Source organism: Nomascus leucogenys, chromosome X, assembly GCF_006542625.1.
Source record: "Nomascus leucogenys isolate Asia chromosome X, Asia_NLE_v1, whole genome shotgun sequence".
NCBI lineage: Eukaryota > Metazoa > Chordata > Mammalia > Primates > Hylobatidae > Nomascus > Nomascus leucogenys.
The window spans coordinates 27,145,122-27,170,530 of NC_044406.1; the positions used below are offsets into that span (position 1 = coordinate 27,145,122).

The window sequence follows — 25,409 nt, forward strand, 5'->3', positions numbered from 1 at the left end:
TAAGTGTTTGACACGTATTTGATAATCAGGAAACACTTATAAAAATTTCCCTCATCTGATATGTTGAACAAAGATGGACTTTGTTCAACATACTTTATCTGTGTTTTAGATAAATATAGATATATTCAAAGTGCTGAGTCATTCATTCAACAAACTGTCTCTTAGGTGCTACTTTACTTCAGGCTGTTTGCTAAGATGAACTGGACCAGAAATTTATCAGAAAAAGTAACAGGGAATATGACATATTAGACTTAAGGACGGCTGGAAGAGAAATGGGGATGGTTCAGGTAGAATAACACAATTAAAAATGTAGCCCCAAGGCCGGGCGTGGTGGCTGACACTTGTAATCTCAGCACTTTGGGAAGCTGAGGCAGGTAGATCATTTGATGTCAGGAGTTCAAGACCAGACTGGCAAACATGGTGAAACCGTGTTTCTACTAAAAATAAAAAAACTAGCCCGTTGTGGTGGCACATGCCTGTAATCCCGGCTACTCAGGAAGCTGAGGCAGGAGAATCGCTTGAACCAGGAGGCAGAGGTTGCAGTGAACGGAAATTGCACTACTGCACTCTAGCCTGGGTGACAGAGTGAGAGACTCTATCTCAAATATATATGTGTGTGTGTATATATATATATATATATATATAATATATAAATTATTTATATATAATTTATATAAATATACAAAATTATATAATTATAAAGTATATATAATTATATCTTTATATATAATTATAAAGATATAATTATATCTTTATATATAATTATAAAGTATATATAATTATATCTTTATATATAATTATATCTTTATATATAATTATATATAATTATATAATCATATAAAAATTATGTATATATATCCCCTCCAAAATTGAAGAGAATGGAGAAATAATAACAATTCGAGTTAATTTCAGTGATCTTGGAGACATTGCTGAGGCTAGAAAGGATAGAACTTTAAGAGACTTATAGTTATGTGGACTTTATGGATAAATGCAAAAGTTTTCTCAGGCAAACGTAGAGAATCTCTGCTTTGTTTCCACTGACTTTAAGTATATCACCATGATAAACACTTTGGTGCTATTCTAATTGCATATAAACATGCACAACTCCCATCCTGAAAGTAGGATTACCAATTATCCCATTTGCCCAAGCCTGAGGATTTTCCCAAGAAACAGGACTTTCTTTGCTAAAGCTGGGAGTGTCCTAGGCAAACTGGGACAAGTTGGTCACCCGCTTTAAAGCAAAGGCAAGACTGTGTCTTAATCTTTATGCATCCCAGAACTTTGTGTAGTTCCTTGTACAGTGCTTTGGAGGGGATCAATACATACTTTTGCTGACTCATCAGTTTTTAACCAGACCCTTGTGATTTTGTCTGGATAGTTAACCAGAATAGACATTGGTTCTTTGAGGCTGATAAATTAGGGGAAATAGAACTGTTTGGCTAAAAGTAAAACTAAGAAGAAGGAAGCCAGCCTCATCTGCAATATTGAAAAAAATCTGTGTTCTTTCTCTAGTCTGCACCTGTAATTTTATGCTTCAGGTTTATTTGGACTCTGAGAATTTTCACAATATAGCAGTATTGTTCCTTGCACTCCAGTTAAGGAGCAATGCAGTCAGAACAGGGGTTGGAATTGTAATAACCAAATTCCTGCCACAGCTCTACCACCCTCTAATAATATAAAGTTAAGTAAGTCACTTAAACTCTCAAAGCATTATTGCTTTCAACCAAAGGCATGTGTATAATAACAACTTCCTTATAAGAAACAGCTCCATATGATAACTTTTATAAAATAGACTTATGAACTTTGAAGGATGAGATAAATTCAAATTATTCTAATGACCAGTCGTGCCATAATGATAGTGATATGCTGATTTAATTGATTCAGATTATGGTTGTCAGTGTGTGATACTGAAAATAACTAAACTACCAAAGTTGAATTTCCATGTGCACACTTAAAGGAGAATATCTATAAATATCTATAGCACACCTCTATGGTCACAATTTCCAGTGAGTAACATTAATTAAGTAAAATTAAATTCTTCTGAAGTTTAAGTCTTTGGTCTCCTAAAATGCCCACACTGGCTCAATTATTCATGAATTACAGTTATATTCTTTTTCTTAAGTCTTTCAAAAGGACTAATTTAAAAACCAGAAAAGGTATTAACAAATCAAAAGAACAAAGGGACATGCTCATTTCAAGTTATGCCTTGAGATTGTAATGAAAACTTAATCTCAAGGGGGTCACATATTTTCTAACTGCTAAATGGGATATCTTAGTTATACTTTTGTATCTAAACTGAACAAAACTTATAAAATTCATTCCAACACACTTGCTAGCTAACAGATCTGAGCACATTTAATAGTAAAAATAATGCTACTGATTACATTCAGTAATGCATTTTGTTTTTTGCATTTTTTCTATTCCGAAGATTGACTGAGTTAGTAGTCCAATGCTGATGTGTTACTTATCAGCTTTGTTGAAATTAGTAGAGTTTTTCCCAGTTGGCTATGATGTCTACCAAGAAACGATGATGACAAAGAAGTCTGGATTTCTAGTCCAGCTGGGCAGCACAATAATAAGAATCATTCAGGAGCGCTGTATGGACTGAATTTATTGAACAAGAAGAAAGCTGCATGAGCAAACTGTGGAAGCTTAACACATCTGGTCAGCAAAGAAATTTATTTTGGCTGGAGAGATTAAAAACCTCTTTTTCCAGTAACTTATTCTGCCAGAGGTACTAGACCAGAATCTGGGCCATCCCACAGATCTTAGCATATGGGCATTTTTCAGTAGAAGGAGCATTGAAGTTAACTGTTTTCTCTGCCTAGCCAATTTAATATGAAATATGATTGAAACCAGTAGGTCCGCACTGGTATTTATTTATTTTCCAGTGCTTTCCTAAACGAGTTTTGTATTATTCAGAGCATAGTGTTAAATTGATTCACCTTTCTCCATATGAGAATTGTAAGCAATTTGATTAGCTTTTCTCTATTTTCGTCTTCTGACATATACTGTTATAACTAAGAAAAATTATAACCCTTTTTTCATACTGAAAATAATTTATATTTAGTGTTTTTGTGCCTGCACAGAATATAATCTCTACAGGCTTAAATATCAACATTTGTAACTGTATGGGTGTGATGGTATTAAGAACAATTCCAAAGACAAATTACACTTTTAAATGTTCATGATACTGAATTTATCCCTCAGACCTTATAATTGAACTTTGCAAACCAGACACATTCCCATGTGTTTTATTTAGTGAAGCAAGGAAAGAATGTTAAAAAAAAAATAAAATTAGGATTTTTTTATATGACTACTAAACATGATAAATTAAGGGAGTCTTGTTACCCTGAGAGATGTAACTTTATTGATCTCTCAGTTGAAAGCTGCTAAATGAGTGAATGAAAAGATAGAAGCTGGGGGAGGGGGACTGCTATCTTTGCTCTTCAGGAAATGATTTATGCTAAAATTTAATGACCACCTACTAAGAGCAGTGATGCTTGGGGAGCCTTGGGTCCTTTTTTTCTTCCTTTCCATGCCTTTCACAGCGGAGTCTACCACTGCTGCTCATGCTTAGTTTCACCTGCCTTACTTTCTGTCCAGTTTTCTTCCTGGATCAGGGCCCTGGCACCCTTTCTAACTTCTATTAATTCTGTTTCCTGGCTGTGGGTCATGTTCCTCATATCTACCACCTGCTTTCTAGTGGCAGTACAACAATTACAGCTACCTGCCAGCCCCATCACCCCCCTTGAAAGGAATCCGTTATTTCCATGGTCCTGCTTGGATTGCCTTATTTCAATCCTTTAAAAAAAATATTCATTCTTGTGGGCTTTTGACTTTCTCATTTCCAAGGTCGTCTTTTTTTAACCTTTAAGTTCAGGGGTACAAGTGCAGGTTTGTTACATAGGTAAACTTGTGTCATAGAAGTTTGTTGTACAGATTATTTCCTCACCCAGGTATTAAGCCTAGAACCCATTAATTATTTTTCCTGATCCTCTCCCTCCTCCCACCCTCCACCTTCTGAAATGCCCCAGTGTGTGTCGTTCCCTTCTATGTGTTCATGTGTTCTCATCATTTAGCTCCCACTAATATGTGAGAACATGTGGTATTTGGTTTTCTGTTCCTGTGTTAGTTTGCTGAGGATAATGGCCTCCTGCTCCATCCATGCCCCTGCAAAGCATGGTACTGGTACAAAAACAGACACATAGACCGATGGAACAGAATAGAGGACCCGGAAATAAGGCTGCACAGCTACATCTATCTGATCTTTGACAAACCTGACAAAAACAAGCAATGGAAAAAGGATTATCTATTCAATGAATGGTGCTGGGATAACTGGCTAGCCACATGCAGAAGACTGAAACTGGACCCCTTCCTTACACCATATACAAAAGTTAACTCAAAATGGATTAAAGACTTAAGTGTAAAACCCAAAACTATAAAAACCCTGGAAGACAACCTAGGCAATACCATTCAGGACATAGGCATGGGCAAAGATTTCATAATGAAGACACCAAAAGTAATTGCAACTAAAGCAAAAATTGACAAATGGGATCTAATTAAACTAAAGTCTTCTCTTAAAAGGTCACTACTTTCCAGGTGGGTAGCACATTCAGTGGCTAATATCTTAGTTTGGAGGGGATTTCCCTGGTCAGTGTCCTCTGGAGTTAGAAAGAGCTGAGCAGCATGGCAGCACTGGTCCTCCGAAAGGGGAAAATGTGGAGTGGGATGTGATTAACTGAGATACAAAATCTCAGAGGGTGTGATCCATGACCCTTGTTGACCCTTGTCTTCCTCACACCTAGGAGTGCCTGCAACAATGTAGATCCTAAGTGTTGAATATATGAATGTGTAAATGAAGGTACCTATTTCACAAATTGTCTAGGATTGACATCACCCTAAGGATGGATGTTGTTTATTTCACTGGGAGTTTGGGATTGTGAAAGCCCTGTGTATGGTCACAGGCTTTGAAATGTGTGATGAATCTGCATCTTTAATTGGGTCTCTATAGCCAAATGAGAGTCTTCATTTTTCTGAAGATTCATACTGAGAAGCACAGGCTTTCTTTCAGTGTATTGAAGGTGCATTGTATTAGATTAACACTGAACCAAACCATTGTCCTTTGAATTTCATGTTGAAATCAAACAATGCGATTGTTTTGTTAAATACTTTAAAAATTGTATTGACTTCTCAAACTAAACAGAAACTTATTTAGCTTAATAGTCAGCTTATATCATATTTTATCTCATCACATTTTTCTTTTCTAATGACTGTATTTGCTTTATTATTCTGTGGCTAAGTAAGATTAAAAAAAAAAACAACCCAAAACAACATTAAAATGCTTCCTTTTGACCAAGGTACTTCCTTCTCATTGTGGAAAACTCTCACATCAGTTGCACCACCACCCCTCTTCCCTATGCACTCAATGAAACAATTTAAATTAAATATCTATTTTGTGTCAGCTGTGGAGATAGACTTTGGGGAAATACCGTTCCTTTTTTCATTCTTCATTTTGTGCCAACAAAATATATTGAGGGAAGAATATTTTTATATCAATTATTTTCATTGTCTAAGTTAAAATAGATACAATGGCCATTTACCCTAGATTTGTTTTAACTGTCCTCATTTTCAAATAGTCTGAATTATTTACCTGCATTTAAAGCTATGAGTCCTAATGTTGGTTTTGGAAAATATGGTCCTCTTGGAGATATATTTATTTTCAGAAAAACTACCTGAGAATTTTTACATTTTTTCTTGAGTCAAAGTAGACTTACGTTTTAATAGCTTGAATAAAAGAAAATTTCAAAACTCTTAGCCCATTGTAAGGTTAGAGTACGTAAGTTTATGTAGTATTCATGATTTGTGAATAATTGGATTTTTAGATCAAAATTAACTAATTGAACTTGAAAAATATCCAACTCTATTTTTATGTCATGTATTCAATGCATACACATTTTATTTTTTTTATTTTTATTTTTAATAATTCTCTCATTTATTGAACTGACATTTATGGAGCCCCCTTTTTTGTGGCAAGGTAAGGGGCTGAAGTTACAAAGGGTGAGTAAGAGGCGCCTTATGGAGCTCTCAGCCTATGTAATGTCAGAGCTGAGACTCAGTCAGTGGGAAAACTGAGGCTCAGAAGGAGAGAAAAGAGGCCTGCCCACAGTCATACAGCCAGTTGGTAACAGAGCACAGTCCTTCCTACCCACCTTCTGTGTGCCTCTGGCTGCCGCTCCATCACCCAGAGAACCCAGAAGCTTGAAGCTACCTAGGGTGAGTGCAGGAGTTTACTGGCCACCCCTCCTCTCCAGCATGGAGAGGGAGGACCTGGGACATCCAGGGTGCAAGATGATGGGTCTTGTAGGAGAAGGGACTGGAGCTGGTGGCTTCTTTTGTGCTGTCACTCAAGGTCAGAGGAATAAAAATCTTGCTGTTCTCTTTTTTTCCCTGCATTTCCTTTTATAATGTTTGAGTGACATGACAACAGAGAACAGAGACCTCAGAAGCCATTCTCCTCCAGCCCTCTCTCCTATTTCACTGATGAGCAGACAGAAGCCAAGGAGCAGGAGGCTTGCAGAGGTCTTGCGGCAGGAGTGCAGATTGCTGTGCCAGAGTCTGGTCTCCTCTTCTGTGTTGCCTGCTCTGACTTACAGCCTGATATGGATTGGATTTGCAGGAGTCTGGGAAGGCTCTGCAGATATGTTCAACAAACACCTCCAGGAAGTCTTCTCACAGCACAGCACCTCCTGCTGGGCTCCCTAATGTTGGCCCTGCCCTTTGGGCTCAGCAGAACTCCAAGTGTTGGTCAGAAGGGATGTTGAACTTAAGTTTGTGGGCCTCGAAGAGGTTGCACAGCTCTTTGATATAGCGCTGGTGCAGCTGGTTCACCTCCTCCTCCGAGGCATGCAGCGTCTTCTGTACCTCGATGGGCTTCCCCACCACAGTGGTGATGGGCCGGCGGTAGGATATTAAACCAAAGCTGTACTGGAAGACACCACGGCCATGAAAGAGTGGGCGGGAGATGCCCATGATCTTCTGCAACCGATTCTGGATACAGCGCAACCAGGAGCCAGAAGAGTTGGGAATCTGGTCAAATAGGCCATTCTCCCCGAAGGAGAAGATTGGCACCAGGGGTGCCCCGTGTGTCAGGGCGAGCCTGGCGAAGCCCTTTCGGTTCCTCAGTAACAGCGTGAAGGATCCAGGCCTGGCATCCAGGGCCTCCTGGGCACCCTCTACAATGATGCCCAGCAAGTTTCCGCCACCCTTCCTGTTCAGAATGTGAGCAGCGCTCTCCTTTTCTGATGTGACCTACCCTGCAGACATGATGTAATCTCTGAAGAAGGGGGCCCGGAACCACAAGGTCAGCATCATCAGATGGGGGCGGATACCGGGGAAGATCGAAGAGAAGCCCGTGCTGTCAGTGCACAGGTTGGCAAAGGCTCCGACTGCCAGGACTCCATGGGGGTGGAAGCCCGCAATGTAGTTCCGAGAGGGGTCCAGCTCAGCAGTCTTGACCAGCGAGATGGGGAAATAGTCCTTCATGTACTTCCATAGAGTCCAACACCTGATGGCCTGGACGTGCCGGCCCCCCGCCGTGGCTTATCTCGGTCCAGGTACCACCAGGCCGCATACAGGACAGCGAGGAGCCAGAATCTTGTAAACAGGAGGACTATGAAGCCCACAGTGCAGATCTCGGCCAGTGCCAAGAAGGAGAAGACAAACGGTAGGACAGCAAGTGTCTGCAGCCTGCGCTGCCACGGCACAAACAAGGGCGCGAACTCTACCATGCTGGCAGGTCAGCCTGGCTCCCGCAGGTTCTGTGAGCTCTGCTGTGGTCTGAGGCACCCACAGGTTTTTGCATACACGTTTTATATACCCAAATCTCTAGACACTGTGCCTGGCAATATGAATTTAAAATAATAAGTAAATATTTCTTTATTTTAGTTTTAATGCACAATAAAACACTAAGAGTAAATAGCCTAGTTGGTGTATATAGAAAAATCCGTAAGTAATGATTCAAAATTATTTGAAGATGGACATATTATTTTTAGTAGTGAGTATATATGGGATGTGGCTGAAATTACTAGACATATAACCATAATATTATGTGACCATTTGGTGTAGATAATGCCTGACTAACAATAGCAGCAATGTATGGTGGTTTTTTGGTGTTTCTACCTTTTAGACTTACGCACTCTAAATGCTTAAGATGAGTAATCTCATTCATCTTTCCTGTTGCTTGCACTGAATATTTGTTGCTGCTGATCCTTCTTATTTCCATAGTATTGTTCAAAGGTACATTCCAGGGCATCTTTGAAGCATATTTTTTAACCCCCACTGTGTCTCTAACTTGTCATGTAATGGTTGCTTGAGCATGTCAGCCATTCTGTGTGTGTTTGCAAGGCCCCAGTGTGCTGGTATAAGTAGGCATTGCAATTAGGCTGAGAGACAAGCTGCATTACAAGAACTATTTGCTGCTTATATTGTCCCAATATTTTAACCTAAGCCAATACAGATAGCATTGAGCATAATACTTTACATATAGTATTAAATATAGCATACATTACATAAAGCATAATACAATATATATAACATTGCGCGTAATATATTAAGCATCTACCATATGTCCAGCTTTTGCTAACTCCTGTGGAGAAATATGGGGGTGGGATGAGGAAGGCAGTATTAGATGGGAGGCTAGTAAGAAGAAGTATAAAGGAGACTTGCTCTTAATAAACTGTAGTTTTGTTGAGAATAACAGTGACATACAAAAATAATTCGAAATCATATAAGGAAAATATACAAACAGCGATGCTTAGGTTGTGCTGATTTAACTCTTTATGATGAAGAACATGTAACTGGGCAGCTCCAGGTCCTAAAGTCTTGTAGGAGTTCAGTTGTTTGGGGTAACTACATTTCATTCATAAGTTGGATGAGTGTAGCTAACTTCATGTCATGTCTTATACCTTTTGAATCATTGGTAATCATCGTTAAACACAAAACTTTGGTAGAAGAGATCAGTGACAGTTCGCCTCTATGATTGTTAAAGAAAACGTTTGACTACTGAAATACCTTAAGTGGTAATAGCCTCACTATTCTTAATTTTTTTTTACCACAACACTTAATTTTTAATCTACGATATGATCATTTTATTGCTCCATCGTCTAAATTGAGCCACTAAGATGATTTTAAAGCATCCTTAAATTCCTTAAGAAAATTAAAAAATCAGGAATAGACAGGAGGAAGGATTCACATCTGTATTTATCCCAATATACTTTCCTGGTGTTTTGGAGGATGTCAGCTTCATCACAGATTAAACACCAAGGAAAGGAGAGGTTTAAAAGTTCGCATGGATGTGCTGCACTATGCAATATTTTTTTATTTTCTGTGTGCATATTAATAACACTTATTTTATGGCTGGGTGTGGTGGCTCACGCCTGTAATCCCAGCACTTTGGGAGGCTGAGGCTGGTGGATCACCTGAGGTCAGGAGTTTGAGACCACCCTGGCCAAGGTGACAAAACCCCGTCTCTACTAAAAATACAAAAGTTAACCGGGTATGGTGGCGCTCGCCTATCCTCTCAGCTACTCGGGAGGCTGAGGCAGGAGAATCGCTTGAACCAGGGAGGCAGAGGTTGCAGTGAGTCAAGATTGCACCACTGCACTCCAGCCTGGGTGACAGCCTGAGAGTCTGAGTGGAAAAAAAAAAAAAAAAAAACCAACAAAACCCGCTTTCTTTGGGATTTTGCCTTTTCTTGAGGACTTGTATTGTTTTTGAGGATTTTACTAGCATTTTCTAGGTCTAAGGACTCAAAAATCCTGACCCTGATTCTTTTTCTCTTATACATAGTGACAGACTGATATTATTGTACCAATTATATAACTCAGCTTCTCACCATTTTGATGTGCAGAGGTTAGTTAATTTTTAGAAGCTACACAGCTAATAAATAGTGTATTTATTTTTTACAAAGGAAAGTTCTACCTTATAAAAGAATAGTTCTGTTATGAAGTCTTATACATCAGTTATAGAGGGGAGGACAAATTTTATTACTTATACAAGTCAACTAATTTTATTGTATGATAATGAGACAGATATGTTATTAAAATGTCTTCATTACATCAGTTTTTCCAAAATAGTTTTATTGACTTTTCGTTTTCTAAAGGTATTATGAATATTGTCTTTAATGCCAGCATTTAAAGATCTTTATGTTTTGTGTGCATATTATTGTTTTTTCTGTGTGTTTGTATGTTATATAAGAAGGATCATGTGATATATACAATTTTGAAACTGGCTTGAACTCCCCTTTTCACAGTATGTCATAGACATCTATCAATGTAGTCATTGATTACAAATCTGCATCATGATTATAATAACTGTGTAGCAACATATTGAATTGATTCGTATGTCTTTGTTTATTTACTTAACCAATCTCTTATTGGTGGACACTTGGTTTTCATATTTTCTCTCTGATACCAACACAACACTGAGATGTGTATGCTTTCTATGAGACTGTGTGTGTCATGCATGCATATTTTCAAAGATAGCCTTCTGATTACTTTTTTTTTTTTTTTTGAGATGGAGTCTCACTGTGTCACCCAGGCTGGAGTGCAGTCGGGTGATCTCGGCTCACTGTATCCTCTGCCTCCTGGATTCAAGCGATTATCCTGCCTCAGCCTCCTGAATAGCAGGGATTACAGGCATGTACCACGACGCCCAACTAATTTTTGTATTTTTAGTAGAGATGGGGTTTCACCGTATTGGCCAGGCTGGTCTCGAACTCCTGACCTCAGGTGATCTGCCTCTCTTAGCCTCCCAAAGTGTTGGGATTATAGATGTAAGCCACCACACCCAGCCTGATTACTTCTTCAGGATAAATTTCAGGAAGTTGCAGAGCAATGTCATGTTGCAGCCTCTACCACCTCCTTTTCCTCCTTCTCTTTCCATTTTTTTTTTTTTTTTTTTTTTTTTTTTTTGTTATCTGTAACTAGCTCAAGTCTGACTGCTCGCCATTCAGAGGCCAAAAACATGAGAAGTGAGATATGGTGAAAGGAAAGCAACTGTATTGATCAAATGCTAGCAGATGGGAGATGGCCAGGCTTCTGCCTCAAATAAGCCATCTTAGTTGTCTGGGCCGGGTGAAGGAGTTTGAGAAGGAAAAGGTGTGGGAAATATGCTAGAGTGGTGCAGGAGGTTGCAGGTCTATGTTTTATTGCGATGGCTATCTAGTAATCGTCCGTTGGAAGATCCGGTTTGCATCACCTTGACTTTGGCCCGGTAGTGGTGGACTATCTGTATCTGTAATTCCTCCTAAGCAGGAGGCTTCTGCCGCTGGGTCTCTCTGCCTGATTTGTTTCAAAATTGGCCCCTGGAATTTTAAGGCAAGCACATAATTACATAAGCGGGCACTGTTCACTGAAGTGCCTGGTGGGAAAGGAGGAAACAGAGTTTCAAAGTAAGTTTCAAGGCTGAAAGCAAGAAAGGAAAAAAGTTTTAAAATGCATTTGGAGGCTGAAATACTTGGTTACCTGCTTATTTATATTTATAAATTGGTATTCTAAAGTCCCAATAGACCATAGAGAGAAAAATAGAGGAAAGTTTCTTTTTTCTAATACTCTGCTGTATGTTAGGTACTGTAAATATAGTATTTTATTTAATCTTCATGTTAACCCTGAAAGCTGAGTGGAGAGTTTAAATAATGTGCCAAAGGCTACATTATCAATGTCAAGGCTAAAAGAGAATTTATTAATAGTTCTGTCTAATCACAGAACATTGTTTTAAAATTTAAGTGAAATTCATATACAATTGACTATTTAAAAATGTGCAATTCAATGTGTGTTTCCTTATCTTGGCTATTGTGAATAATGCTGCAATGAACATGAGAGTGCAGGTATCTTTTCCAGAACCAAATTTCATTTCCTTTCAATATATGCCCAGAAGTGGGATGGCTGGATCATATGGTAGTTTTATTTGTAGTTTTTTGAGGAATCTCCATACTGTTTTCCATAATGGCTGTGCTAATTCACATTCCCAACAACAGTGTGCAGGGGTCCCCTTTTCTCCACATCCTCTCCAACACTTGATATGTTTTGTCTTTTTAATAATAGCTATTCTAACAAGTGTGAGGTAATATCTCATTGTGATTTTGATTTGCATTTTCACCATAATTAGCGATGTCGAGCAACTTTTCATCTTATCTGTTGGCCATTTGTATGTCTTCTTTAGAGAAATATCTATTCAGATCCGTTGCCCATTTTTACTCAGGTTTTTTTTTCATTATTTCGTTTTCATTATTGTATGAGTTCCTCATATATTTTGGATATTAACCACTTATTAGTTATATGGTTTGCACATATTTTCTCCCACTTCATAAGTTTTTTGTTTTGTTTTGTTTTTGTTTTGTTTTGTTTTGTTTTTACTTTGTTAATTGCTGTGTAGAAGCTTTTTAGCTAGATGTAATCTCACTTGTTCCTGCTTTTGTTGCTTGAGCTTTTGGTGTCATTACAAAAAAGTCATTGGCAGGAGCAATATCAAGAAACTTTTCTCCTCTGTTTTATTTTAATAGTTATAAGGTTTCAGGTCTTACATTTAAATATTTAACCACTTGGAATTGATTTTTGAATGTGGTGTGAAATAAAAGCACAGTTTTATTATTCTGCACATAGATAACCAGTTTTCTTAACTCCATTTATTAAAGAGACTATCCTTTCCCCATTTTATTTTCTGGGCATCTTTGTTAAGCATCAGTCGACCATAAATGTGTGGATTTATTTCTGGGCTATTTTGTTCTATTGGTTTTTATGCCTGTTTTTATGCCATTGCCATACTGTTTTGATTGCTGTAGCTTTGTAATATATTATTTTGAAACCAGGAAGTATGATGCCTTCAGTTTTAATCTTCTTGCTCAAGATTGCTTCAGCCATTTGGAGTCTTTGTGATTCTATATGAATTTTAAGAATTTTTACATTTCTGTGAAGAATGCCATTAGGATTTAGATAGGGATTGCAGTCAGTGTATAGATCATAGATCATTTTGGGTAGTGTGAATATTTTAACAATGTTTATTTTTCTAATCAATGAACACAGGACGTCATTTCTTTCATCTGTATTTTCTTTTATTTTCCTAATCAATGTTTTAAATTTTCAGTGTAAAAATCTTTCATCTTTTTAGCTAAATTTATTCCCTAGTATGTTATTATTTTTATTGCTGGTGTAAATAGGGTTTTTTTCCTTGATTTCCTTTCTGGATAGTTTGTTGTCAATAGACAGAAATGACAGTGATTTTTGTATGCTAATTTTGTATCTTGCAACTTTACTGAACTCGTTCATTATTCTAACAGTTTTTTTGTTGCCATTAGTGTTTTTTACACATGTGATCATGTCATCTACAAATAGAGATAGTTTTACTTCTTCCTCTCTGATTTCAATGCCTTTTATTACTTGTCTTATTGCTCTGGCTAGGACTTCTTACACTATGTTGAAGAGAAGTGGTAAGCATGGGTACCCTAGTTTTATATCAGATCTTAGCAGAAAAGCTTTCAGCTTTTCCCCATTGATTATGATATTAGCTGTGGAGTTTTCATATGCCGTCTTTATTATATTGAAGTCAGTTCCTTCTATACCTATTTTGTTGAGAGGTTTTTTTTTTTAATCATGAATGGATGTTAAATTTTGTCATATGCTTTTTTTTGCATCTATTGAGATGATCATGTAGTTTTATCTTAGAGTCTGTTAATATGGTATATCACATTGATCGATTTGTTGAATCATCCTTGAATCTAAGGGATAAATTCCCCCTTGATCGTTGTGTATAATCCTTTTAATATGTTATTAAATTTAGTTTTCTGATATTGTGTGGAGGATTTTTGCATCTATGTTATGTGAGATATTGGTCTATAGTTTTCTTGTAGTGGCTTTGTCTAGCTTTGATATTGGAGTGATATTGGCCTCATAAAGTTATTTCTGTTTTTTGAAAGGGTTTAAGAAGGATTGGTATTAATAGTTCTTTGAATGTTTGATAGAATTCACCTGTGAAGGCATCTGCTTCTGGGCTTTTTTGTTGTTGTTGGAAGGTTTTTGATTACTGATTGAATCTCCTTATTTGTTATTGGTCTTTTCAGGCTTTCTTTTTATTCTCAATTCCTTCTTGTTAGGTTGTAGGTATTCAGGAATTTATTTATGTTCTCTAGGTTATCTAGTTTTTTGACATATAATTCTTCATAATAGTCCTGTATGATCGTTTTATTTTTGAGGTTCCCATCCAATGTCTCATTTTTTCATTTCTGGACAAATGGATAAAGAAATTGTGGTGTCTATATACAATTAGATATTATTCAGCCTTTAAAAAGAAGGAAACCCATTTTCAAAAACATAAATGAACCTAGAGGAAATTATGCTAAGGGAAATAAGCCAGATACTCACCATTGCTGAATGATCTCATTTATATGTGAGATCTAAAATAGGCAAACTTATAGAACAAGAGAGTAGAATGTTGTTTGTCAGGGTTGGGGGGAAAGAGGAATTGGAGAGATGTTGTTCAAAGGGTACAATGTTTTAATTATGCCAGATTAATAATTTCTTGAGGTGGGATCTAATGTACAGCAAGGTAACTACAATGAAAGATACTTGGAATTTGTTAAGAGGGTAGACCTTAAGTGCTCTCGCCACAAAAAGGAAAAGAAAGAAAATGGTAACTATGTGAGGTTAATAATATGTTACTTAACTTGATTTTGGCATCATTTAAGAATGTATACATATATCAAAACATCAAGGTGAATACCTTAAATGTATACAATTTGTTTTTGTTGAGTATCCCTCAATAAAATGGAAAAAAAATCCTATTCAGCGGCCTTTAATACATTTGTAGTGTTGTGCAACCATCACCTCTGTTTAGTTCCAAGACATTCTCATTACACCAATATCAAGCCCCGTATGCATTAAATGAGTCTTCATTTCCCTCTTGCTAGCCTCTGACAGCCATGAATCTGCTTTCTGTCTCTATGGATTTACTTATTCTACATGTGTTGTATAAATGGAATCATACAATACGTGACTTTTTGTGTCTGGCTTCTTTCACCAAACAGGTTTTTGAGATTCATTTATGTTGTAGCATGTATCAGTCCTTTCTTATTTTTATGGCTGAATAATATTACATCATATAGATATACCACATTTCTTTCTTCATTCATCTGTTGATATATATATTCATTGTTTCCACTTTCTGGCTATTGGGAATAGTGCTGCTCTGAAGATTAATGTATAAGTACCTATTTTCAATTCTGTTTTTTTGTTATTGTTTTTGTTTTTTTTTTTTTGTTTTTTTTTTTTGTTTTTTGTTTTTGAAATGGAGTCTCATTCTGTCACCCAGGCTGAAGTGCAGTGGCATGACCTCGGCTCACTGCAACCTCCACCTCCCGGGTTCAAGTGATTCTTCTGCCTCAGCCACCCAAGTAGCCGGGATGACAGGCGTGCACCACCACACCCAGCTAATTTTTTTATATTTTTGGTAGAGACAGGGTTTCACCATGTTGACCAGGCTGGTCCTCCCCAAGTGCTGGGAGTACAGGCATGAGCTACCATGCCCGGCCCCTGTTCACAATTCTTTAGGTATATAACTAAGATTGGAATTGCTGGGTCATCTTATCCATAGAACTTGTGTAGCCTTCTTTCACAAGGCTGTGGGTATTGTCTGGTAATATAATATTTTCTTACTATTTACAAAATAGAAAATTCAAGTTATTATTTTAAAATATTTGAATAATCACAAATTTTATTACTGATATGAACTTTGATGTTTAGAAATCTAAAATCTTAATCCTCCAGTACGTTTCTTCCTGGAATTTGAGACTCCTGTTAAAACTGTTACAAGTTAAAGTTGAAGAAAGCACAAATATACTTTCTAGCTCCTGGCTATTGATATATGCGATTTAGCTGACCCATTTGATTCAAGGTCAGGAGTGTTAGTGATCTTATCCAGAGAAACCACAGATTCTTATAAATTCCCTACTTTATAATTGGGGATGACAAATCACATTTTTTCGAATCTTGAAGCTGAGGATGGGCTTTAAAGGAATCATCATGATGAGGACATTTTTACATATAATTGCCCAGGAAACTATTCTCTAGGGATCTTGAGTTCATATTGGATTCCTATATAATTTCTTCCTGTGTATTTTGAGACCTGCAAGATAGAACTAAGGGGAAATTAGAGTGGGCAAGAGAAGTTCCCTTCTTATTGCCAGTGAAGTATAGCAGCTGACATGGCTTGTCAGGGTGAGTCTCATTATCCCTCAGTAGTTGCTACCAGGTCAGCTAGCACAAGGAATTACCTTCTTCCTGAATCATAAAATACAGCAGAGAAGAAATATCTCTTTTTTTTTCCAAGAAGGGGAAAGGTAGGAAAGATGGGAAAAAAGAAAGAAAGAAGATAGTGTACTTAATTATAATATTTTTGAAATGGAGGAGACCTGAGGAATCACTTTAGTTCAACTTCTTTACTTTAAATAGAAAGAGACTGGTTTAAAGTCACCCAGCCCTGTGGTTATAACCCCGTGGGCTAGAAGCCAACTGTGCACTCCCCTGTGGCTTGTGTTACTAGTTTCCTATGGCTGCTGTAACAAATTATCACATACTTAGTGGCTTAAACTACACAAATTTATTATTTTACTCTTCTGGAAGTGAGAAGTCTGACATAGGTCTCACCAGGCTAAAATCAAGGTATTGGTAGCGTTGCATTATTTTCTGGAGGCTCTAGTTAAGAATTATTTTCTTTCCTTTTTTAGCTTCTAGCAGCTGCCTGCATTCTTTGGCTTCTGGGGCCCTTCTGTCTTCAAAGCCAGCACTCCCATCAGTCTGACCTCTCCATTCATCATCTTTGACTCTGACTCTTCTGCTTCTCTCTTTCACTTTTAAGGATTCTTGTGGGCCCACCCAAAGACCACAGGATGATTTCCCTAACTCAGGATCCTTAACGTAATCACATCTGCACAGTCTCTTTTGCCATGTAAGGTTACATGTCCACAGGTTCCAGGGATTTGGACATGGACATCTTTGGAGGACATTGTTCTGTTACCATAGCTTGACCACTCGTTCTTTAAGGAAAAACACGAAGAAAGAAACAAATTATATACCCCCTCTTCTGAGGACTTTGTAGATTTATTTATTGACAAGTATTTTCACTCATTTAAAGATGGCACCTTATATTTGTTATATTTACAAACTGCTTTTGCATATGCTATTTCATTTCATTGTTGCCCTTTTCACAGTGGCAACAAAGACTCAAAAAAGTGAATTTTCAGAACAAATAGTGGTCTTGGCATATGAATCCCATGTATTTGAGTCTGTCTAGTGTTTACAACATTCTACTCACTATCTCATGAAAGTGATTTTCAGCACTTTCTAACTTAATTCCTTGAGACTTTGGGTGTCATATGTGGGTTGGTTTGTGGACATTCTTCATCATGTTTAACATCCTCGAAGCCTCTCCTACAAAGAATGCACTGCTCCTTCTGGATTTATGTTGTAAAATATGTTGTAAAACTAAATTGAATTCTTTTACTTTCTTGCCTATTTTCTATTCAGAAAAAAAAAAACAAGGGAACTGATACATTTGTCTACATAATTGTGAGTTGTCAGAAGCCAAATAATCAGTATGAATGGTATGCCATGCTGTATGAATGGTTGTTCAGCAGTCCATAAATTTGGTCTTCTTGAGGGTAGGAGTAGTGTTTTGTTTACTTTATGGTTCTTAGCTATTAACTAAGTACCTTGCATTTCATAGGGCTTTAGTAAATTTGTGATGTTTTTAATTATTGAATGCTGATTATATCTTAAGCTTAGAAAAGAAGTGAAACTTGTGGTTTTAATTTAATTTTTAAATTAATCTCACATTGATAAGTGTAACTATTAACTATGTTATAACCTTAAAATGAGTCATTTCCTGAGTCTCCAAAGGCTCTTTCCTTGTCTCTAAAATGAGCAACAAAACAAACCAAAATAAAACCACAGATAATGGCAGAGCTTTTAACTTTGAGAGACTGAAGAATTAATGGGAGTAAAGAAAGTTACAATTTAAAATATCAAACTAGTTTAACTTTCTATCAATTAAATGATGTACTACTGGAAAGCATAGCTTTTAAAATACTGTAACTGGTTAACAAAAATCAGCTACAGTGACTGAATCAACAATCTTCTTTCCCCTAATTATAACATTAACTGCTTCACTTCCTTGGTGAAACCCCAGCTACCTCTCAGCTCCACCTGAATCTGGTAAGGCCTACCATCTCAAGCCGTGTTTATCTTTTAATATTTTAGTCAACCAAAATCAATCTCTATGTTTCATTTTGCTATTTAGGCTGAGACTTACATTTGTAAATCATAACACAATTGTGATTATACTTAACAATAGTCTTTTCTCTGGGATTTTATAGGTAAAGTAGTAATTTCTTAATAGTTTTCTAATTTATGGAACCAGGTTGAGTTTAAATACTTGAATAAATTAACTCGTAAATTTCCATTGGGTTGACTTTTAGATGTTCTCTATGAGGAAGGTGAGCAAACAAAAATAAACTATCACATTTCATCACTTCTAAGCACATTTTTATCATCTCTGAAATCAGGGTTTAATCTGATAGTATAAGGTTTGCCATCTTTTAGTTAGCAGCATTTTGTTTTTTTCTCTCTTACCGGTACATAGGAGATGATGGTGCATCTTTCATTCATTGGTTTGCCCCTTAATTTTCATGAAATGTGGTCATTTAGGTGACTCTAAGCAGGAATCTTTTGCATTCTGATTTGCATAATTCTTTTTTAGGAATGATTACAAAGCAGGCTTTAGAACGTCTCCCTTCTCAAGATTTTCTTCATTGATGTATTTTTTTGAAGTATGGTTTTTTAAAATAAAATTGAGGTGGAAACAAACCTGCTTATGTGACATAGTTCAAAGAATATATTTAACAGAGTTGAGTAGATTCAGTAGTGGGACTGAACTACTGTTAATTGACACTAACAGTAGTGGGAATTTCTCTTCTATATTCTGCGTTTTCTTGGTGAACTTACGTTATCCTACAACAATTGATTATTTGAACTGAAGTGACCAAATTAAATGATTCTATGTGGCCTAAATTTTCTTGGGACATCGTGTGTTGTGCACATCTTGCCCACGGTTTTTTCTATCCATGTATCAACTCTGCCTGGGTCATACATCCTCAATAAGTCTATAACATACTGAGTTGAATTAAACAAAACACATCATCATGGATTGAAGTTTTTATCCCAGAAGACTTTTGAAGGTATTTAAAACATAAATAAAATTTTAAAGTGAGGATAAATAATTAAGGGAAGTACTAGAATTTGATTATCACCCACTTAATTTTCATAGCTTTCTGCTAGACCCCCAAAACAGGTAGCTATTTTCTTCTGTCTCTTTTGATTTTCTCTAGTGATTTTTCTAAGCAAGGCTGAATGGAAAGTACCAGTGGTCATTTGTGATTGACACACTAAAAATATAATGTGAACACTTGGAAAAGAAAATGCCTCTGGACATTTGGTTAGCTGCATAACTCTTGTCTCAGATGACACCCATATACTCTTTCACGTTCCAGACAACATAAAAATTAATGCTGTTTGCTATAGCAGAAAACAGTCAGAATTATTTTCAGCTTTTAATAAACAGCTCAATAGCCTCAGGGAAATTGGGCATATTACTTCATTTCTTGGTTTAAAAATGTATTTAATATCACTTAATTATCTAATGAAAATGGTATTATTTATTTAAAATATTTAAGAAGGTTTTTGACTCAGATTTTCTCCTCATTTTTACCTCTCTCTATTCTGCCTTCTGCGTCACCTGAATGGCCCTGCAAAAGACAGTAAGAGATGTTGTGGACAAATCTGGAGCAATTGATGATACACATTTTGCATTTATGTGTATAGAATATGAGGAAGTCTGACAAACTTAAAACAGCTATTCACAGGCTGAAATCCCACTTTCTCAAAAAATAAAATGAATTTTTGGAATGGATTTTTAGAGCTTATAAGGAAACTACTTTACTTGTATGTTTATTTTAGGTAATTACTGTATTAATACTCTTAAATTTCGTAGTGGTGTATTTCAAAATGTCTCTATTTTGAGATGCTGAGTCAAATATGTTTTTCATTGAAATGAACCTCTGTGTCTGCTTTCCAGTGTAATTATTTGTCTGCTAGCTAGAATACCATATTCCGTTTTATTTTTCTTTCAGGATTATTCTCCTAATCCCCCAAGACCATCCCTATTCAGTGTATATTTAGGGCAATGATAACAATAATATATTAAAATTTTATTAGGTAAGCCAATCTGCTGAATTATGAATTTAGGTCTTGTTGGAAGGACACTCTTTCTGAATTTGTATTTCTAGCTTTCCTTATTTATTTGAATAGTTGAGATTTTAGTATATTTTTACTTTATATTTTGTAGAACAACGTGAATTTTAGCATGGACAAAAAAATTAGCGCTTTATTTTACCAGTGAACAACTACTTTAAGAAAATATGGGGCCGGGCGCAGTGGCTCAAGCCTGTAATCCCAGCACTTTGGGAGGCTGAGGCGTGCGGATCACAAGGTGAGGAGGTCAAGAACATCCTGGCTAACATGGTGAAACCCCGTCTCTACTAAAAATACAAAAAATTAGCCAGGCATGGTGGCGGGCGCCTGTAGTCCCAGCTACTCGGGAGGCTGAGGCAGGAGAATGGCATGAACCCGGGAGGCGGAGCTTGCAGCGAGCCGAGATCACGCCACTGCACTCCAGCCTGGGCGACGAGCGACATTCCGTCTCAGAAAAAAAAAAAAAAAAAAAAAAAAATATGGGGCCAGGGGGTGCGCGGTGGCTCACGCCTGTAATTCCAGCACTTTGGGAGGCTGAGGCAGGCGGATCACCTGAGGTCAGGAGTTAGAGACCAGCCTGGCCAACATGGCAAAACTTCGTCTCTACTAAAAATACAAAAATTATCCAGGCGTGGTGGCACATGCTACAGTAATCCTAGCTACTTAGGAGACTGAGGCACGAGAATCACTTGAACCCAGGAATTGGAGGTTGCAGTGAGCCGAGACTGCGTCACTGCACTCTAGCCTGGGTGACAGAGAGAGACTCTGTCTCAAAAAAAAAAAAGAAAAAAAGGAAAATATAGGAACAACTCTTTGTTGCAGAAACTACCCTTTGTTTGTGCATATCTATGAGGTTATAATATATCACAATTTTTTTTTGAGACAGGGTCTCACTCTGTTTTCCAGGCTGGAGTGTAGTGATGTGATCATGGCTCACTGCAGCCTTGACCTCCCAAGGTCCTCCACTTGGGAGGCTCAAGTGGTCCTCCTACCTCAGCCTCCAGAGTAGCTAGGACTACAGGTGTGCACCACCCCGCCCAGTTAATTTTTTATTTTTGTAGAAACAAGGTCTCCCTATCTTGCCCAGGCTAGTCTTGAACTCCTGGCCTCAAGTGGTCCTCCCATCTCTGCCTCCCAAAGCACTTGGATTACAGGCATGAGCCACTGTGCCCGACCTACATCATGTATTTATTTAACTAGACATTACCACTTACAGAGCACTTTTTCATTTTATTCTCATCACAATTCTGTGAATTAGGCATTATTATTTGAAAGTAGGGAAACAGGGTTTAGAGGGGCTCTGGGGCTTGTCAAAAGCAATCATATTTGAACTTTATCAGTACTTTAATCCGCATTTTCTGATTTTATGAGTGCTGCTGTTTCCCTTATATCATGCTGCTTATTTGGTTCGTGCATGGAATTGTTATTATCAATTAAATATAATCTCTACAGAATGAATGATAATGAACATTATCCTGTGACAATAACATTGTGCAGCCATTCAGAGGGCACTTCAAACTTTGGATTTTCAGAGGCATTATCTCCAGTAATTAGCTGTCTTTAGAAAAATAGCATCTATAAATTCTTCTTAGTCCTGCCCATAATGAGAGAGTTATTGACAAAGCTAGGATGTGAACCACATTCTAGCCATGATTCATTTTTAAATTAAAATATCATTATATATGTTAGGGAAGAAAATAAGGGCCTTTAATCATGAATATGTCCTATATAGAACCAAGATACCAATTTTCTCACATGTAAGTTCACTCAGTAAATGGTAAATTTGAATGCATTTGCTATAAAGACAAGAATAAGTCCTAATATGAGAATGAAATTTGCTGCCCTCAGGGTATGCTTTGGCTGTGTCACCACCCAAAATCTCACCTTGAATTGTAATAATCCCCATGGGTCATGGGTGGGACCAGGTGAAGATAATTGAATCGTGGGGGTGGTTTCCCCCATGCTGTTTTCATGATAGTGAGTTCTCATGAGATCTGATGGTTTTATAAGGGGCTTTTCCCTACCTTTGCTCTGCATTTCTCTCTCCTGCTGCCACATGAAGAAGTACATGTTTGCTTCCCCTTCTGCCATGATTGTAAGTTTCCTGAGGCCTCCCCAGCCATGCTGAACTGTGAGTCAATTAAACCTCTTTCCTTTATAAATTACCCAGTCTCAGGTATGTCTTTATTAGCAGTGTGAGAATAGACTAATATACCCCATTAATTTATCTCACTATAAAATTATTTTAAAATATTTTTACTATTGTCATTTTACCCACTTGTGAGAACTCAAAACATCCTTTGAAATAGGGAAAATATTTCCGAAAATAAAACATTTTATTTGTAGAGTTTCTTTTCTGAATGCTACATAATCAAGCTCCACTTGAGGACCTTAATAACAATCTTTATCAAACTCTAAAAGGAATTTATATCTTTCATTGCTAGGCAGAATACTCACGACTTACCCTGGTTGTCTGAGCAGTCATTATCTAGAATGTTACTGGTTACTATGGCAGAAAAAAAGAGAGCATTAGAGAGTCTCCCATTGGTAATTAATTTTTCTGCCAAAAAATGCCATGTTATTTCCTTCCACAAGTCATTATCAGAACCAGTCAACGATGACTGTGTTCCAGTCTTTTGCCTATTTACTCTGAGGTCCTTTCCCTAGCCTTCTCAACCTTGCCCTGGTTTTCAAGAACTGCATTTCATAGGCCTCTTTGCTCTCTGGATTCCAGGTAGTTTTGGCCATTGGGAGGTACTCATGGCAGAATGCAGAGGGGGTGGGGGGGTAGTGGATAAATTAGATTATTTAATCTCCTTCTTTCAGCCTTGGGCAGTATCTCCAGCAGCAGTGGCTTCTCTGTGATTTCACCTCCCAACAGACAGCTTGATGTAGTTCCAACTTCCACGAATGGCTTCCGGGGTCTGTTAATAGTACTTTCTCTTTGACCTTCCTCGCCTAAAGATATAACCGACTCCTAGGTGGCTTTCCATCCTCTATTTGGCCTCTCAAGCTCTTTTAACACATGCATAAACATTTCCCTGTATTAAATTCTCTGTATTGAAATGTTAATATGGTTTACGTTTTTGAGGAGCTCCTAACTAATAAATCCAGATGAGGACATTCAATCTTACCGTGTTCCCAGAGGACACGGAACTGGAAATACTTGGTGAACATCTCTCATGATTGCTGTACTGCCTGTTTACATCTGCCTTGCAATCTACCTCTCTCCAGCCAGACCTCTAAACTGTAGGACCATATATGTATATATATATATCTCCAATAAACTACCAATAAACTCCAATAAACTCCAATATATATATATATCTCCAATAAACTACCTGCTTTTGAATGTCTCAGAGACACAGTAAACTCAGCATGTCAAGGTGGCAACACATGCTCAATCCCCCAGCAAACCTCATCCTCTCCTGCTCCCTCCCTCATGCATTTTGTTAGTCGAGACAAACAAACATAATTCATTCTTGCAACTTCATTCCCTTTCAGCCTGCACAACCGTAATTATAACCATAATCATAACCATAACCATACCAATAATTAAAACCCACAGCCATTACAATTATGTAACCTGTGATACCCTGAATATCTCTCACTTCTATTCACTTCTCTACATTCCACTGCTATCACCCTATTCCAAGCTCCTGCCTTCAACTGAATGATTGCAATAACGTCTTAACCTTGTACTCAATGTTATATTCTCAAAATTAAAGTCAATCATTTTTAAAGACCTTCAAAGATTCAAACCTTCAGTGAACAAAGGTTGTGACCTTCAGTGGCTTCTAATTGCTCTTAGGAGAAAAACAATACTCCTTAAAATAATCCTAGAAGACCTAGCAAAAACTTCCTCTTCAGCCTTATCTCCCTCCCCATCCCTGCCCCTGTTATGCTGTCTTACTCTCTGAATTCTGGCCTCACCAACTTAAGTCATTTATAAGTGTCAGTCCTTCCCAACCCCCAACATAACCTCGGGCTTTTAAATATACAGTTACCATTGTCTGGAACACTTTTCTTCCTTACCCTCTATGTTAACATCATTTAGTAAGGATTTACTTCAGTGTTACAGCCTCAGGAAAAACTTGCCTGACCACCCTGACTACATAAAGCACCTGTTACACACATTCAATTGTGTCATGTACCTCTGCCAGGAAGCATTAACAGAATTGTGATTTTACATTTCTTTGTGTGATTCTTTGATGAGCAGTAATCTCCTCCAATCACAATTGTCTTTAAACTCTTTGAAGTGAGAGACAATGGATGATTTTGCTAACCATTATATCCATAGCTCCTATCAGTGTCTGGGACATAACTAGCTCTAAGTAAGTATTTGATAAATTAATGAATGAGAGTACTCTTCTTCTTCCCTCCCTTCTTCTATCCTGTCTTTCTCTCTTTCTTTCTCCCTCCCTTCTTCCCTTCCTTTTTCATTGTGGATTTACTATTAGGAAATGACAGGTCTGGTACTGAACAGTTAATTTCTACCTATAATTTTTAATCCCTCACCAGTAGTTTTATTGGTTGATGCGGAGAATATTCAGACAGTGTCTAATTTTATGTTGCTATAAAGGCATACCTGAGGCTGGGTAATTTATAAAGAAAATAGGTTTATTTGGCTCATGATTCTGCAGGCTGTATGAGAAGCATGGCACTAGTTTCTGCTCTGTGTCTGGTGAGGGCCTCAAGCTGCTTCCCCTCATGGCGGAAGGTGAAGAAGAGCTGGCATGTGCAGAGACCACATGATGAGAGAGGAAGCAAGAGACAGACGGGGGAAGGAGCGAGGCTCTTTTTAAAAATCCCCTTTTTTCTGGAACTGACATTTTCACCCAAGAGCCAATCCAGTCTCATGAGAGCTAGAACTTACCACCACGAGAATGACATCAAGCCATACATGAGGGATCTGCCCTCATGACGCAAACAAACACCTCCCATCAGGCTCCATCTCCCAACACCACCACACTGGAGATCAAATTTAAATATGAGATTTAGGGGGACAAACATCCAAACTATAGCAGACAGAATATTTGTGGTCATGGGTAG

At 37.5% G+C, this 25,409-nt stretch overlaps 1 protein-coding gene and 1 pseudogene across 1 annotated transcript in view; one reads left to right on the forward strand and one right to left on the reverse strand.

Moving 5' to 3' along the window:
* The window catches only part of IL1RAPL1 (interleukin 1 receptor accessory protein like 1), a 1,381,368-nt gene that overhangs the window by 80,784 nt on the left and 1,275,175 nt on the right, over positions 1 to 25,409 (forward strand). The window lies entirely within an intron of this gene.
* Positions 6,787 to 7,790, reverse strand: LOC100604531 (annotated as a pseudogene).